General features: G+C 48.5%; 1 long non-coding RNA gene across 1 annotated transcript; it reads left to right on the top strand.

The window, feature by feature from the left end:
* The first annotated feature begins 972 nt into the window (after nucleotides 1–972).
* LOC139265247 (uncharacterized) lies at nucleotides 973–14,572 on the top strand. Its single transcript, XR_011593513.1, has 3 exons — nucleotides 973–1,054; nucleotides 12,510–12,688; nucleotides 13,350–14,572. It is a non-coding gene; the product is annotated as an uncharacterized lncRNA (long non-coding RNA).
* Nucleotides 14,573–15,176: the final 604 nt, after the last annotated feature.

Below are 15,176 nucleotides of genomic sequence, written 5' to 3'. Positions count from 1 at the left end.
AATCACACTCACTCTCCCTCTCCGGATCACACTCACTCCCTTTCCTGATCACATTCACTCCCTCTCCTGATCACACGTACTCCATTTCCTGATCACATTCACTCTCTCTCCTGTTCACACTCACTCTCTCTCCTAATCACACTCACTCTCTCCTGATCACACTCGCCCTTTCTCCTGATCACACTCACTCTCCCTCTCCTGATCACACGCACTCCCTTTCCTTATCACATTCACTCTCCTCCTGTTCACACTCACTCACCCCTGATCACACACATTCTCCCTCTCCCAATCACACTCCCTCCCCCCTCCTGATCACACTCTCCCTCCTCTCCTGATCACAGTCACTCTCTCTCCTAATCACATTCATTCTCTCTGCTATTTACACTCACTTTCTCCTGATCACACTCACTCTCTCCCTTGTTCACACTCACTCTCTTTCCTGATCACACTCACTCTCTCTCCTGATCACACACTCTCTCTTTCTTGATCACTCTCTCTCTCCTGATCACACTCACTCACTCTCCTGATCACACTCACTCTCTACTGATCACACACTCTCTCTCTCCTGATCACATTCACTCTCCCTCTCCTGATCACACTCAGTTCCCCTCTCTGGATCACACTCACCCTCTCTCTCCTGATCACACTCACTCTCTCTCTAATGATCACACTCATGATCTCTCTCTCCTGATCACACTCACTCTCTCCTAATCACACTTACTCTCTCTCCTAATCACACTCACTCTCTCCTGATCACACTCACTCTTTCTCTAATGATCACGCTCACCCTCTCTCTCCTGATCACACTTACTCTCTCTCTCTCCTGATCACACTCACTCTCTCCTGATCACATTCACTCTCTCCTGACCACACTCACTCTCTCACCTGGTCACACTCACTCTCTCTCCTGATCACACTCACTCTCTCCTGATCACACTCACTTTCCCTCACTTTTGTCTCCCCGTGTACATAGTTTGGTTGACAATAGGACCTGCGTTTGGAGTGATGGTCTCCACAGTCGAATAGAATTTTGACTCCCTTTGTTGGCTGATTGGTGAGCACTCGTTCTGGTGTATGATTTTGTACAGATGCCGATGCGCTGTTGAACAGGAGTGGAGATCAGGGATAAAGCAGGCTGTGTGGGGGAGTGGGTGAGGAGTGGGGAAAGAGATATTGAGCGGTGAAATGGAGATGTGCAGAGAGTAGGTACAGGTTGTTTCTCAGCAGTCAATGGTGAATAGGGCAGCGGGAGTTCAGGCACATTTACATTTTCAGCATTTGGTAATTACAATCGGCCTAAAGGAAGTGGACAGAAGGATTGCCTGAAGACAAGGGCTTTTTAATCTCTGAAAGGCATTAACATGACATCTGCTGAGAGAAAGCGGGAGCCATGTAACTCGATAATGAGCTTATGGCAGATGCCAGCCTGCAGTAATCTCTGCCTGAAGTCAGTGGGTTTTCCTCGCTGTCTGCCCACAACTCAATGACCAAGCTTTCGTCCAGGATCATGTTTGGGACGCAAGGCGGATGAGGTGTGTGAATGAGCCCAGGTGACTTGCTCAGTGAAACCAGATATCTGAGCAGATTGTGATCTTGTGATCTTGTGAGGATTCACCGATCCATCTGCTATTCTGTAAACGTCAATGGCTGGATTTTCAGTTCTGCTCATTTCGGGGCGGTAATGGCGGCAGGGCGGTAAAGTTTGATCCCGGGAACAGTTTGCGCCGCAGTCCGCAAAATTGGGCAGCTGGGCCCTGAGTGTGGGGCGGAACGCTAACGGAGGCGTTGTACACCTCGAATATCGAAAATTTTAACCAAAAAAAAAAAGCCAAAATCCCGAGCTAAAGAGCCAGCCTGGGAACACCCTGAGAGGCCTGCGGGGGGGATGGTCGGCTGGGGGTGGGGAAACAGGAAATGAAACATCAAAAACAATCCCATTAAATAACTCACACCAGCACAACATAAATCGACAAATAAAAACCAACCACACTTACCTGAGGTGGACATGACTTCCCTCTCTCAGCCGCTACAGCTCGGAACGCCCGTTTTCACAGGCGGTCCCGGCACGGCGCTCTACGGAGCGCTACGGATCGGGCAGCGGCCACAAATCGAGTTGGTGTTGACAGGGTGTTGCACACCGACTCGCCTCTCCCGGGCGGTACTGCTCCGCACCCCGTGATACCGGCACCGAATGTCCCGGCGGGTCGTTGGAAGCTGGCCGCCCGCCCGGAAGAGCTCACCGCCGCCATTGCCCCCCCTCCGAGGCGAAAACAGAGGTGGCAACAAGCCGAAAATCCGTATCTCCCACTGGTAGAGCTGGTGGTATGTGATGGGGTATAACTACCTTAGTACTGATCCACTACTCTACTGAGCCGCTCACCTCTCCCACCACCAGCTTCTCGGGTCATGGCCAATAATTGTCCTGAGAATTAATCAAAAAAAGGCAGCAGCAACCCTTCTGTTACCGTCACCAATTGGGCATTCTGATGGGTGAGTCCGGTGCAAAGTGGCTCACCCTTTGTCGTGAAGCACAAACGGATCATGACTCTGTATCCACACATATACGTTGCCCAGCATGGGGCACTGGATAGAGATCGGGAAAGCTGGTGATTATTGCCCTCCATGCAACGGGGAACCTTCAGCAATAGATCAACTCCCACAGCCTATAGCCTAAACAGCATAGATCAGGGCTTGACCAGGAGCTGAACCTGTCCTCTACTGTTATTGTATGCCTCAGTCTCACACTACAATAGACCGGAATCACACACACCGTAAGCACAGCACAGTACACCACACCACACCCACACCCATACCCTCACCCGCACACACACCCTCACCCTCACCCACACCCTCACCCACACACACACCATACCCACACATCACCCTCACCCACACCCTCACCCACACTCACACCACACCCACACCTCACCATCACCCTCACCCACACCACAACCTCACCCATACCCACACCATACCCACACATCACCCACACCCATACCCTCACCCACACCCACACCCTCACCCACACCCTCACCCACACCCACACCATACCCACACATCACTCACACCCATACCCTCACCCGCACACACACCCTCACCCTCACCCACACCCTCACCCACACCCACACCATACCCACACATCACCCACACCCATACCCTCACCCACACCCACACCACACCACACCTCACCATCACCCTCACCCACACCACAACCTCACCCATACCCTCACCCACACCCATACCCTCACCCACACCCACACCCACACCCACACCATACCCACACATCACCCACACCCTTATCCACACCTACACCACACCCACACCTCACCCTCACCCACACCCACTCCATACCCACACATCACCCACACCGATACCCTCACCCACACCCACACCACACCCACACCTCACCATCACCCTCACCCACACCACACCCTCACCCATACCCACACCCACACCCACACCCACACCCACACCCTCACCCACACCCACACCATACCCACAACATCACCCACACCCTCACCCACACCCACACCAAACCCATACCTCACCCTCACCCACACTCACACCCTCACCCACACCCACACCCTCACCCACACCCTCACCCACACCCACATCCACACCACGCCCACACCCACACCCACACCCTCACCCACACCACACCCACACCCACACTAAACCCATACCTCACACTCACCCACACTCACACCCTCACCCACACCCACATCCACACCCTCACCCACACTCACACCCACACTCACACCCACACCTCACCCTCACCCACACTCACACCCACACCTCACCCTCAACCTCACCCACACCTGACCCTCACCCTCACCCACACCCTCACCCACAATCACACCACAAACACACCTCACCCTCACCCACACCCATACCTCACCCACACCACACCCTCACCCACACCACACCCTCACCCACACCCTTACCCTCACCCATCATCATACCCTCACCCTCACCCACACCCTCACCCACACCCACACCACATCCACACCTCACCCTCACCCACACCCACACCACACCCTCACCCTCACCCTCAACCACACCTCACCCTCACCCACACCCTCACACACACCCACACCACATCCACACCTCACCCTCACCCACACCCATACCACACCCACACCCACACCACACCCACACCCATACCCTCACCCACACTACACCCTCACCCACAGCCTCACCCACACCCACACCACACCCACACCACACCCTCACCCACACCCACACCATACCCACAGCACACCCACACCCACACCACACCCACACCACACCCTCACCACACCCTCACCCACACCACACCACACCACACCCACACCCACACCACACCACACCACACCCACACCCACACCACACCCTCACCACACCCTCACCCACACCACACCACACCCTCACCACACCCTCACCCACACCACACCACACCCTCACCCACACGCTCACCCACACTGCACCACATCCACACCCACACCACACCACACCCTCACCCACACCCTCACCCACACCACACCACACCCACACCCACACCACACCACACCCTCACCACACCCTCACCCACACCACACCACACCCTCACCCACACGCTCACCCACACCCACACCACATCCACACCCACACCACATCACACCCTCACCCACACGCTCACCCACACCCACACCACATCCACACCCACACCCACACCACACCCACACCCACACCACACCCTCACCCACACCACACCCTCACCCACACCCACACCACACCCTCACCCACACCACACCCTCTCCCACACCCACACCACACCCTCACCCACATCACACCCACACCCTCACCACACCACATCGTCACCCACACCACACCACACCCACACCCACACCCACACCTAACCCTCACCCTCACCCACACCCTCACCACACCACACCCACACCCACACCCACACCACACCCACACCCACACCCACACCCACACCCTCACCCACACCCTCACCACACTACACCGTCACCCACACCACACCACACCCACACCACCACCACACCCACACCACACCAACACCCACACCCACACCACACCCACACCCACATCCACACCACACTACACCGTCACCCACACCACACCCTCACCCACATCCACACCACACCCACACCACACCCACACCCACACCACACCACACCCACACCCACATCCACACCACACTACACCGTCACCCACACCACACCGTCACCCACACCACACCACACCCACACCACACCACACGCACACCACCACCACACCCACACCACACCAACACCCACACCCACACCACACCCACACCCACATCCACACCACACCACACCGTCACCCACACCTCACCCACACCCACACCACACCCACACCACACCCACACCACACCCACACCACACCACACCGTCACCCACACCTCACCCACACCCACACCACACCCTCACCCACACCCACACCCACACCACACCAAACCCTCACCCACACACCCTCACCCACACCACACCACACCCGCACCACACCCACACCACACCCACACCACACCACACCCACACCACAGTCTCACGCACACCTCACGCTCACCCACACCCACACCCACACCCACACCACACCAAACCCTCACCCACACACCCTCACCCACACCCACACCCACATCACACCCTCACCCACACCCACACCACACCCTCACCCACATTACACCTACACCCACACCCACACCACACCCACACCCACACCACACCACAAACCAAACCTCACAGCATTGGAGCCGATTGGAGGACATGTCTGAGATGAGGGACCATTAACCACGAGAATGAGCAATTTATAATTGAGGCATTGGGGGTGCAGGAACTGATGTAGGTCAGCGAGACTGTGAGTAATTGGGCTCTGCAGTGCTGGTTTTTAAGCCTCCAATGCCCAAAATTGGGGTCCGAGATGCCTGCGCACACTGCCAACGTGATGTACACTGGATGCCATCTTGGTAAAGGGGTTTGCCCAGGTGCACCCCTAATGAAGCCGGCACCATGCAGAGCAGGACGATGATGATGTCAATCATTGTGCAATGCTCACTTGACACCAGCGCTGCCATTGTAGAATGCCATGCTCCAGCCTAGGCTCAGACTTAAACTTGCATCACTGGACAGGGAATGAAGGACCCCGACCAGCAGTACTTAGAGGGATCATCAACCACTTACAGGTTATTTGCTGATAATTTCTTCATGGCTGCTGGTGCAATTGTATGTGTTTTTGGAGCTTTCCTAATTTTCAGTAGTCTACAGAGGGTGGTCTGGCTGGTGCTGAAGTACATTTTTGTTGATTTAAAAGCTTGTGCTGAAATAAGAGGGAAGTTTGTCAGTGAGTGCCCTGTGATATGATTTGGTGATGTGGCTGTCATTGTGTGCGAGCTGTGAGTGGTTGGAAGGCTTACAACAGTGCTCAGTGTGTGAGGGTGACGTAATTTTAAAGTTGATTACTGATTGATAGCGATTGTCAGTGGATGGGGGTGTAGGAACTTAATCAGTGGATGAGGCTGGTGGTGCAGTTGGTAGGATATGGCATTTGAAGAAGAACTCACCGGCCTTGACAACTCATGTCAGATCGTTAAACTTCTTCCTGCACTGGATCTACGATCCTGTAGCAACGCTCCTGGCATTGGCCTCCACGGCTACTTCTTCACACTGCCTCCTGAGCATGTGTCAGGCTGTCTCTCCTCATCCAAACAAGACTTCCTTTGCATTGTCTGAAAACCTTGATGTTCGCAGTCTTGAATGTTCAGCCATTGCTCAGAGAATAACAGTACAGATTGTCTTTTGAAAGAAACTCCCACCACTTCTTGCAGCCACAAATCACCTCCTCGTTAAAAGGTGCAGGCTGCCTTTAAGTAGCGCGGCCACACATGGTATCGGCCACCCCGCTGATGTGTGCAGCCAATGAGCAGTGCAGGGAGTGCTGGCTGCATGCAGCAATCATTTAAGAGAGCAGGCAGCATCAATTTACCATCCTGCCTGCACTGCAATGAACGAGCATGGGTTAATCGCACATCGCGATCCCCTTGACCGTTTTCAGGGATGAGCCAATTTCTCCCCCAACTAGAAAGGGAGGCAGCAGCTACAGAATCTGATCGAGTACTATTAATGATCAATTCTCAGCGCAGCACTAGAATTTTCCATTATCACTGGGCGGGGGAAAGGGGGGAGTGCTAACGTAGAAATATATAGAATATTCAACACAGAAACAAGCCATTCGGTCCAACTAGTCTGTGCTGGCATTTATACACCACACCAGTCTCCTCCCATTCCAACAGCCCCATCTCAACCTTTCAGCCTATCTTTCTATTCCCTTTTCTCCCATGTACTCGCCTAGTTTCCTTTTGAAAGCATCTAAGCTGTTCACATCAACCACTTCCTGTGGTAGTGAGTTCCACACTCTAACCAGTCTTTGAGTAAAGACATTTATCCTTATTTCCCTGTTGGATTTATTAGTCACTATCTTGTATTTATGGCCCATAGTTTTGGATTCCCCCACAAGTGGAAACATTCTCTCCACATCTACCCTGTCCAACCCATTCATCATTTTAAAGATCTCTATCAGGTCAACTCCGAGTCTTCTCTTTTCTACAGAAACAAAGTCCCAACCAGTTCAACCTTTCCCGATAACTGGAATCTCTCAGTTCTGGTAGCATTCTTATTTTTAAAAAAATCACTTTTCCATTGCTTCTGTGTCCTTGTTATAGCAGGAGATCAGGACTGTGCACAGTACTCCAAGTGCAGCCTGACCAGGCTCCTGTACAGTTTAACATAACTTTGCAACTTCTGAATTCTATAGCCCTAGAAGTAAATCATAGTGCTTCATCAGCATTTTAATTGCTTTGCTGACCTGTGATGCTGCTTCTAATGATTTGTTCACCTATATCCCTGGATCCTCTTGCTTGTCTACCCCAAGAAGGAATGGGGTACTGAAGTTGCATGATCAGCCATGATCACATTGAATAGTGGTACAAGCTCGAACGGCCGAATGTCTGAATGGCCTACTCCTGCACCAATTTCTATGTTTCTATTCAGTTCCTTATTTTCTAAGGTGTGGGTGCTGTTTCTATTTCTCCTATCAAAGTGCCTCACCTCACATTTATCTACATTAAAGTTAATTTGGCACCTAACTGCCCAGTCTGTAAGTTTTCTAATGCCTTGCATTATGCTGCATTCTTCCTCAGTGTTAGCTATACACCCCCCACCACGCCCCCAACCAACCCCCCGCCTCCCAGTTTGGTATCATCTGCAAATGTTGATATTGAGTTACTTATTCCTGAGTCCAAATCATTAATGTAAATGATGAGTAACACTGGTCCCAGCACTGATCCTTGTGGGACACCGCTTTCTACCTTCCTCCAATCTGACTAACTACCAATACCCCTACTCGCTGCTTTCTATTTTTTAGCTAATTTGCTGTCCATTCAGCTAATTGTCCCCTGGCTCCACATGCCCTAACCTTTATCATGAGCCGACCGTGTGGTACCTTATCGAAGGCCTTTTGAAAATCCAAGTGTATGGCATCTACCACATTACCCTTGTCTACCCTTTCCATTACCTCTTCAAAGAATTCTATCAGATTTGTTCAGCACGACTTAGCCTTTCGGAATCCATGCACTGGTTCATTACATTCTGTCTTTAGATGCTCTTCTATCACTTCTTCTGGGACAGGTTCCAGTAACTTTCCTGTCACTGACGTTAAGCTGACTGGCCGATAGTTCTGAGGTTTTGCTCTATCTCCTTGTATAGGAACAGCATTAGCAGTCTGCCAGTCCTCTGGCTCTATCTCCTATTCTATGGGACTTTTAGTTACAGATAGCCTTTCTAGTTTCCTGGAGTATGCATGGGTGCACACCATCCGGACCTGGGGTTTATCCTCTGCTAGTTTTGCTAGTTTGTCAATTATTTTCTCCCTTTCTATCCCAGCTGTATTAATATTTTAAGCTCACCCTCGAGTGAAATGTCTATTTCATTATCTTCTTTGGTAAAACCTGAGGCGCAGTAGGTACTCAATACTTCTGCCATTTCTCTGCCGTTACCTGTGAGCAATGTTTCCTTTAAGCTCATGTTCTGGAGCTCCTGCATAGCCGTCTCACCAGCTTTAAATACAAAAAGCTGCACAGACACTGTAATAAGGATGGGCCACACAGCCCCATAAAGGGATCACGCACCCAAAAACATTGAAGGCAGAAATGCCGTGAGTTTATCTTGCTCAATCTTTAGTGGCCTTATCCCAACGTTAATTTTCCTTTTGTCTGTAGAAAACATTATTATTTTTTTATATTCCTTGATAATTTGATTTTGTAATTTCACTTTGCCTTTCTGATGGTTTTTAAATGTCTTTCCTAAGTTTTTCATTTTCCCTTTTGTCCTCCTCACCTTTCCTGCCTCAGTATTTCTTACATGAATCTTTTTTCAGATTCAATTTTCCCTTCAGTTCTTTATTCATCCACAGTACCCATAATTAGTGTGCTTGTTTTGGGGGTTTTAATGGAATACATTTCTCTTAGAATCATAGAATAAGATCATAGAAATTTACAGCACAGAAGGAGGACATTTGGCCCATCATGTCTGTGCCGACTGACAAAGAGCTATCCAGCCTAATCCCACTTTAATAAGAACATAAGAATTAGGAACAGGAGTAGGCCAGCTAGCCCCTCGAGCCTGCACCGCCATTCAACAAGATCATGGCTGATCTGGCCGTGGACTCAGCTCCACTTACCTGCCCGCTCCCCGTAATCCTTAATTCCCTTATTGGTTAAAAATCTATCTATCTGTGATTTGAATACATTCAATGAGCTAGCCTCAACTGCTTCCTTGGGCAGAGAATTCCACAGATTCACAACCCTCTGGGAGAAGAAATTCCTTCTCAACTCGGTTTTAAATTGGCTCCCCTGTATTTTGAGGCTGTGCCCCCTAGTTCTAGTCTCTCCGACCAATGGAAATAACCTCTCTGCCTCTATCTTGTCTATCCCTTTCATTATTTTAAATGTTTCTTTAAGATCACCCCTCATCCTTCTGAACTCCAATGAGTAAAGACCCAGTCTACTCAGTCTATCATCATAAGGTAACCCCCTCATCTCCGGAATCAGCCTCGTGAATCGTCTCTGTACCCCCTCCAAAGCCAGTATATCCTTCCTTAAGTAAGGTGACCAAAACTGCACGCAGTACTCCAGGTGCGGCCTCACCAATACCCTATACAGTTGCAGCAGGACCTCCCTGCTTTTGTACTCCATCCCTCTCGCAATGAAGGCCAACATTCTATTCGCCTTCCTGATTACCTGCTGCACCTGCAAACTAACTTTTTGGGATTCATGCACAAGGATCCCCAGGTCCCTCTGCACCGCAGCATGTTGTAATTTCTCCCCATTCAAATAATATTCCCTTTTACTGTTTTTTTTTCCAAGGTGGATGACCTCACACTTTCCGACATTGTATTCCATATGCCAAATCTTAGCCCATTCGCTTAACCTATCTAAATCTCTCTGCAGCCTCTCTGTGTCCTCTACACAACCCGCTTTCCCACTAATCTTTGTGTCATCTGCAAATTTTGTTACACTACACTCTGTTCCCTCTTCCAGGTCATCTATGTATATTGTAAACAGTTGTGGTCCCAGCACCGATCCCTGTGACACACCACTAACCACCGATTTCCAATCCGAAAAGGACCCATTTATGCCGACTCTCTGCTTTCTGTAAGCCGGCCAATTCTCTATCCATGCTAATACATTTCCTCTGACTCCGCGTACCTTTATCTTCTGCAGTAACCTTTTGTGTGGCTCTTGGCACTTTCCAGCTCTTGGTCCGTAGCCCTGTAGGTTACGACACTTCAAGTGCACATCCAAGTACATTTTACCTGGCAACATGCTCGTAAATCTCCTCTGCACCCTCTCCAGTGCAATCACATCTTTCCTGTAATGCGTTGACAAGAACTGCACGCAGTACTCTAGCTGTGGCCTAACCAGTGTTTTAAACACCAAGCATAAGCTCCCTGCTCTTATATTCTACGCCTCAGCTAATAAAGGCTAGTATTCCATATGTCTTCTTAACCACCTTATCTATCTGTCCTGCTACCTTCAGGGATCTGTGGACATGCACTCCAAGGTCCCTCTGTTCCTCTACACTTTTCAGTTTCTTACCATTTATTGTGTATTCCCTTGCCTTGTTAGCTCTCCTCAAAAGCATTACTTCACACTTCTCTGGATTGAATTCCATTTGCCCCTGTTCTGCCCACCTGACCAGTCCATTTATATCTTCCTGCAGTCTACAGCTTTCTTCCTCACTATCAACCATGGAGCCAATTTTTGGATCATCTGCAAACTTCTTAATTATGCCCACTACACTTAAGTCTAAATCACAGATATATATTCCACGGAATCTAGTACTGAGCCTTGTGAAAAACCATGTAGACTACATAAAATATGCTACCCTCATCGACCCTCCTTGTTACCTCCTCAAATAATTCATTCAAGTTAGTCAGACATGACTTTCCTGTAAAAAATCCATGCTGACTGTCCTTGATTAATCCGTGTCTTTAAAAATGAAGATTTATCCTGTCCCTCAGAATTTTGTTCAATAATTTTCCCATCACCGAGCTTAGGCTGACTGGTCTATAATTACTCGGTCTATCCCTTTATAAACAAAGGTACAACATTAGCAGTCCTCCAGTCCTCTGGCACTGCACCTGTAATCAGAGAGGATTGGAAAATGATGGTCAGAGCCTCTGCTATTTCCTCCCTTGCTTCTGTTATCAGGCTGGGATACATTTCAACTGGGCCTGGTGAAGTCTATTGATTACCCTTTTAATAGATTTCCCATCACTGTTCTGTCTCTTTGTTTTTCTAGATTTTCTCCCTGTTTACCTTCTTTGGTTCTTTCCTCATTTCCTTATCATTTGCTCTTTTTCAACCTATTACCGTACTTAGTCTTTGTCCTAGTTGTGCCACTCCTGATCCTCATCTTGAGCCTTACTATGTTGTGACCACCACTTCAATGATGCTCTCTTACTCTTATTTCTCCTATTAGTTCTGGTTCATTACCCAAGATCTCTCACTGAAAGGGTAGATAATCCGCAGTGGCAGTGGGCTCAAGCATATCCCATACAAAGGAAGACTTGCATTTATATAGCACCTTTCATGACCACCAGATGTCTCAAAACGCTTTACAGTGAATGAAGTACTTTTGGAGTAAAGTCACTGTTGTAATGTTGGAAATGCAGCAGCCAATTTGCGCACAGCAAGCTCCCACAAACAGCAATGTGATAATGACCAGATAATCTGTTTTTGTTATGTTGATTGAGGGATAAATATTGGCCAGGTCACCGATAGATAACTTCCCCTGCTCTTCTTCAAAATAATGCCATGGGATCTTTTATGTCCACAGTGAGGGGGTAGACGGGGCCTCAGTTTTTATGTGCTCTGTTATGTATGCAATAAAGGTATAAACTGAGTACTGTTTAACTGAACAAGGTACAACCTTGTTTCTGCTTTATTACAGCCCAAAGTGCCTGACTCAAAAAATGGCTGGCCTTTTATACCAGAGCAGCACCATGTGCGAGCTGCTCAGTGGCTTCCAACAATGACACCATCTGGTGGCTACAAACAGAATGTACATACAAGACATGCTCAAGTCCCTGGAGTGAGACTTGAACCCACAACCTTCTGACTCAGAGGCAAGTGTGCTATCCACTGAGCCGCAGCTGACACTTAAATATGTCTGCAGCTCTGCTCCAGGGACATTAAAGATGAAAATCTGCCCCCATATTTCAAGGCCAGAATGGTAAGAACCGCCATCCCCCCACCGGGAAATGTGGGTGGGGGGAGAGGGGCATTGAGACTGAGGGGTTGGTCTGAGGGATCCAAATTTGCCATTGAACTGACCGTGTGGAAAGCGGGTAATTCAGCTCAATCACGCAGTCAGACTCAGTCAACCCTGTTTATCAGCAGCTTTGTGCAAATTGATGCAAGCCCAATACATTAACGCAGCGCAAAGCCAAATCCAGCTTAATGCCTCTGAACAAAACCTACACATCGGTCTTCAAGCAAGACAGCTGCTTGGGATCAATAACCTGTTTCCTGTTTGCACAGAACAATCAATACTCCAACAGCATTCAATGACAAATTGCATGATATGGGGGAATTGCAACAAATCCCAACTTTACCCCGACCACCACACACACAAACATCTTTCAGTGAGAGAGCACTTTCTGCCAAATACAATCCTTTTCACCATTGTTGCCTGTGATAAGTGACAAATAGGTTACAGTAAGCAGTACAATGAAGTGCTTCAGATTTCCTGTGCTCTGTTTGAGGTGATCTTATTTTAATTCACAGGCAGACGAAGGAATGGAAAATCTCGTGTCAGGATATCCAGCTCAGCCTAAGAACATCAGAAATAGGAACAGGAGTCGGCCATTTGGCCCCTCGAGCCTGCTCCACCATCCAATAGGATCATGGCTGATCTGGTCTTGGCCTCAACTCCACTTCCCTGCCCGCTCCCCATAACCCTTGACTCCCTTATCCCAGAGGGCAGGCTATCTTAGATCTGGTCCTGTGTAATGAGACAGGATTAATAAACAATCTCCTAGTAAAGGATCCCCTTGGAATGAGTGATCATAGTATGATTGAATTTCAAATTCAGATGGAGGGTGAGAAAGTTGGATCTCTAACCAGCGTACTAAGCTTAAATAAAGGAGACTATAAAGGTATGAGGGCGGAGTTGGGTAAAGTGCACTGGGAAAATAGATTAAAGTGTAGGACGGTTGATGAACAGTGATGTACATTTAAGGAGATATTTCACAACTCTGAAGAAAAATATATTCCAGTGAGGAGGAAAGGGCATAAGAGAAAGGATAGCTATCTAAGGCTAACTAAAGAAATAAAGGACGGTATCCAATTAAAAACAAGGGCATACAAAGTGGCCAAAACTAGTGGGAGGACAGAAGACTGGGAAGCCAACAAAGAATTACTAAAAAAATGATTAAGAAAAGGAAGATAGACGATGAAAGTAAACTAGCACAAAATATAAAAACAGGTAGCAAGAGTTTCAATAGGCATATGAAAAGGAAAAGAGTGGCTAGAGTAAATGTTGGTCCCTTAGAGGACAAGACTGGGAAATTAGTAATGGGGAACATGGAGATGGCAGAAACTCTGAACAAATATTTTGTATCAGTCTTTATGGTCGAGGACACTAACAATATTCCAACAGTGGATAGTCAAGAGGCTATGGGGGGGAGAAACTTAACACAATCACAATCACTAAGGAGGTGGTACTCAGTAAAATAATGGGACTAAAGGCGGATAAATCCCCTGGACCTGATGGCTTGCATTCTAGGGTCTTAAGAGAAGTAGCAGCAGGGATAGTAATTTACCAAAATTCCCTGGATTCTGGGGAGATCCCAGCAGATTGGAAAACTGCAAATGTAATGCCCCTATTTAAAAAAGGAGGCAGAAAAAAACAGGAAACTATAGACCAGTTAACCTAACATCTGTGGTTGGGAAGATGTTGGAGTCCATTATTAAAGAAGCAGTAGCAGGACATTTGGAAAAGCAAAATTCGGTCAGGCAGAGACAGCATGGATTTATGAAGGGGAAGTCATGTTTGACAAATTTGCTCGAATTCTTTGAGGATGTAATGAACAGGGTGGATAAAGGGGAACCAGTGGATGTGGTGTATTTGGTTCCAGAAGGCATTTCACAAGGTGCCACATAAAAGGTTACTGCACAAGATAAAAGTTCACAGGGTTGGGGGTAATATATTAGCATGGATAGAAGATTGGCTAACGAACAGAAAACAGAGAGTAGGGATAAATGGTTCATTCTCTGGTTGGCAATCAGTAACCAGTGAGGAGCCACAGGGATCAGTGCTGGGACCCCAACTATTTACAATCTATATTAACAACTTGGAGGAAGGGACTGAGTGTAACGTAACCAAGTTTGCCAACGATACAAAGATGGGAGGAAAAGCAATGTGTGAGGAGAACACAAAAATCCGCAAGAGGACATAGACAGGCTAAGTGAGTGGGCAAAAATTTGGCAGATGAAGTATAATGTTGGAAAGTGTGAGGTCATGCACTTTGGCAGAAAAAAAATCAAAGAGCAAGTTATTATTTAAATGGAGCAAAATTGCAAAGTACTGCAGTACAGCGGGACCTGGGGGTACTTG

This window comes from Pristiophorus japonicus, chromosome 6, assembly GCF_044704955.1.
Source record: "Pristiophorus japonicus isolate sPriJap1 chromosome 6, sPriJap1.hap1, whole genome shotgun sequence".
Taxonomy (NCBI): Eukaryota; Metazoa; Chordata; class Chondrichthyes; family Pristiophoridae; genus Pristiophorus; species Pristiophorus japonicus.
The sequence above is the reverse complement of the archived record's forward strand: the minus strand, read 5'-3'. Positions and strand labels throughout refer to the sequence as shown.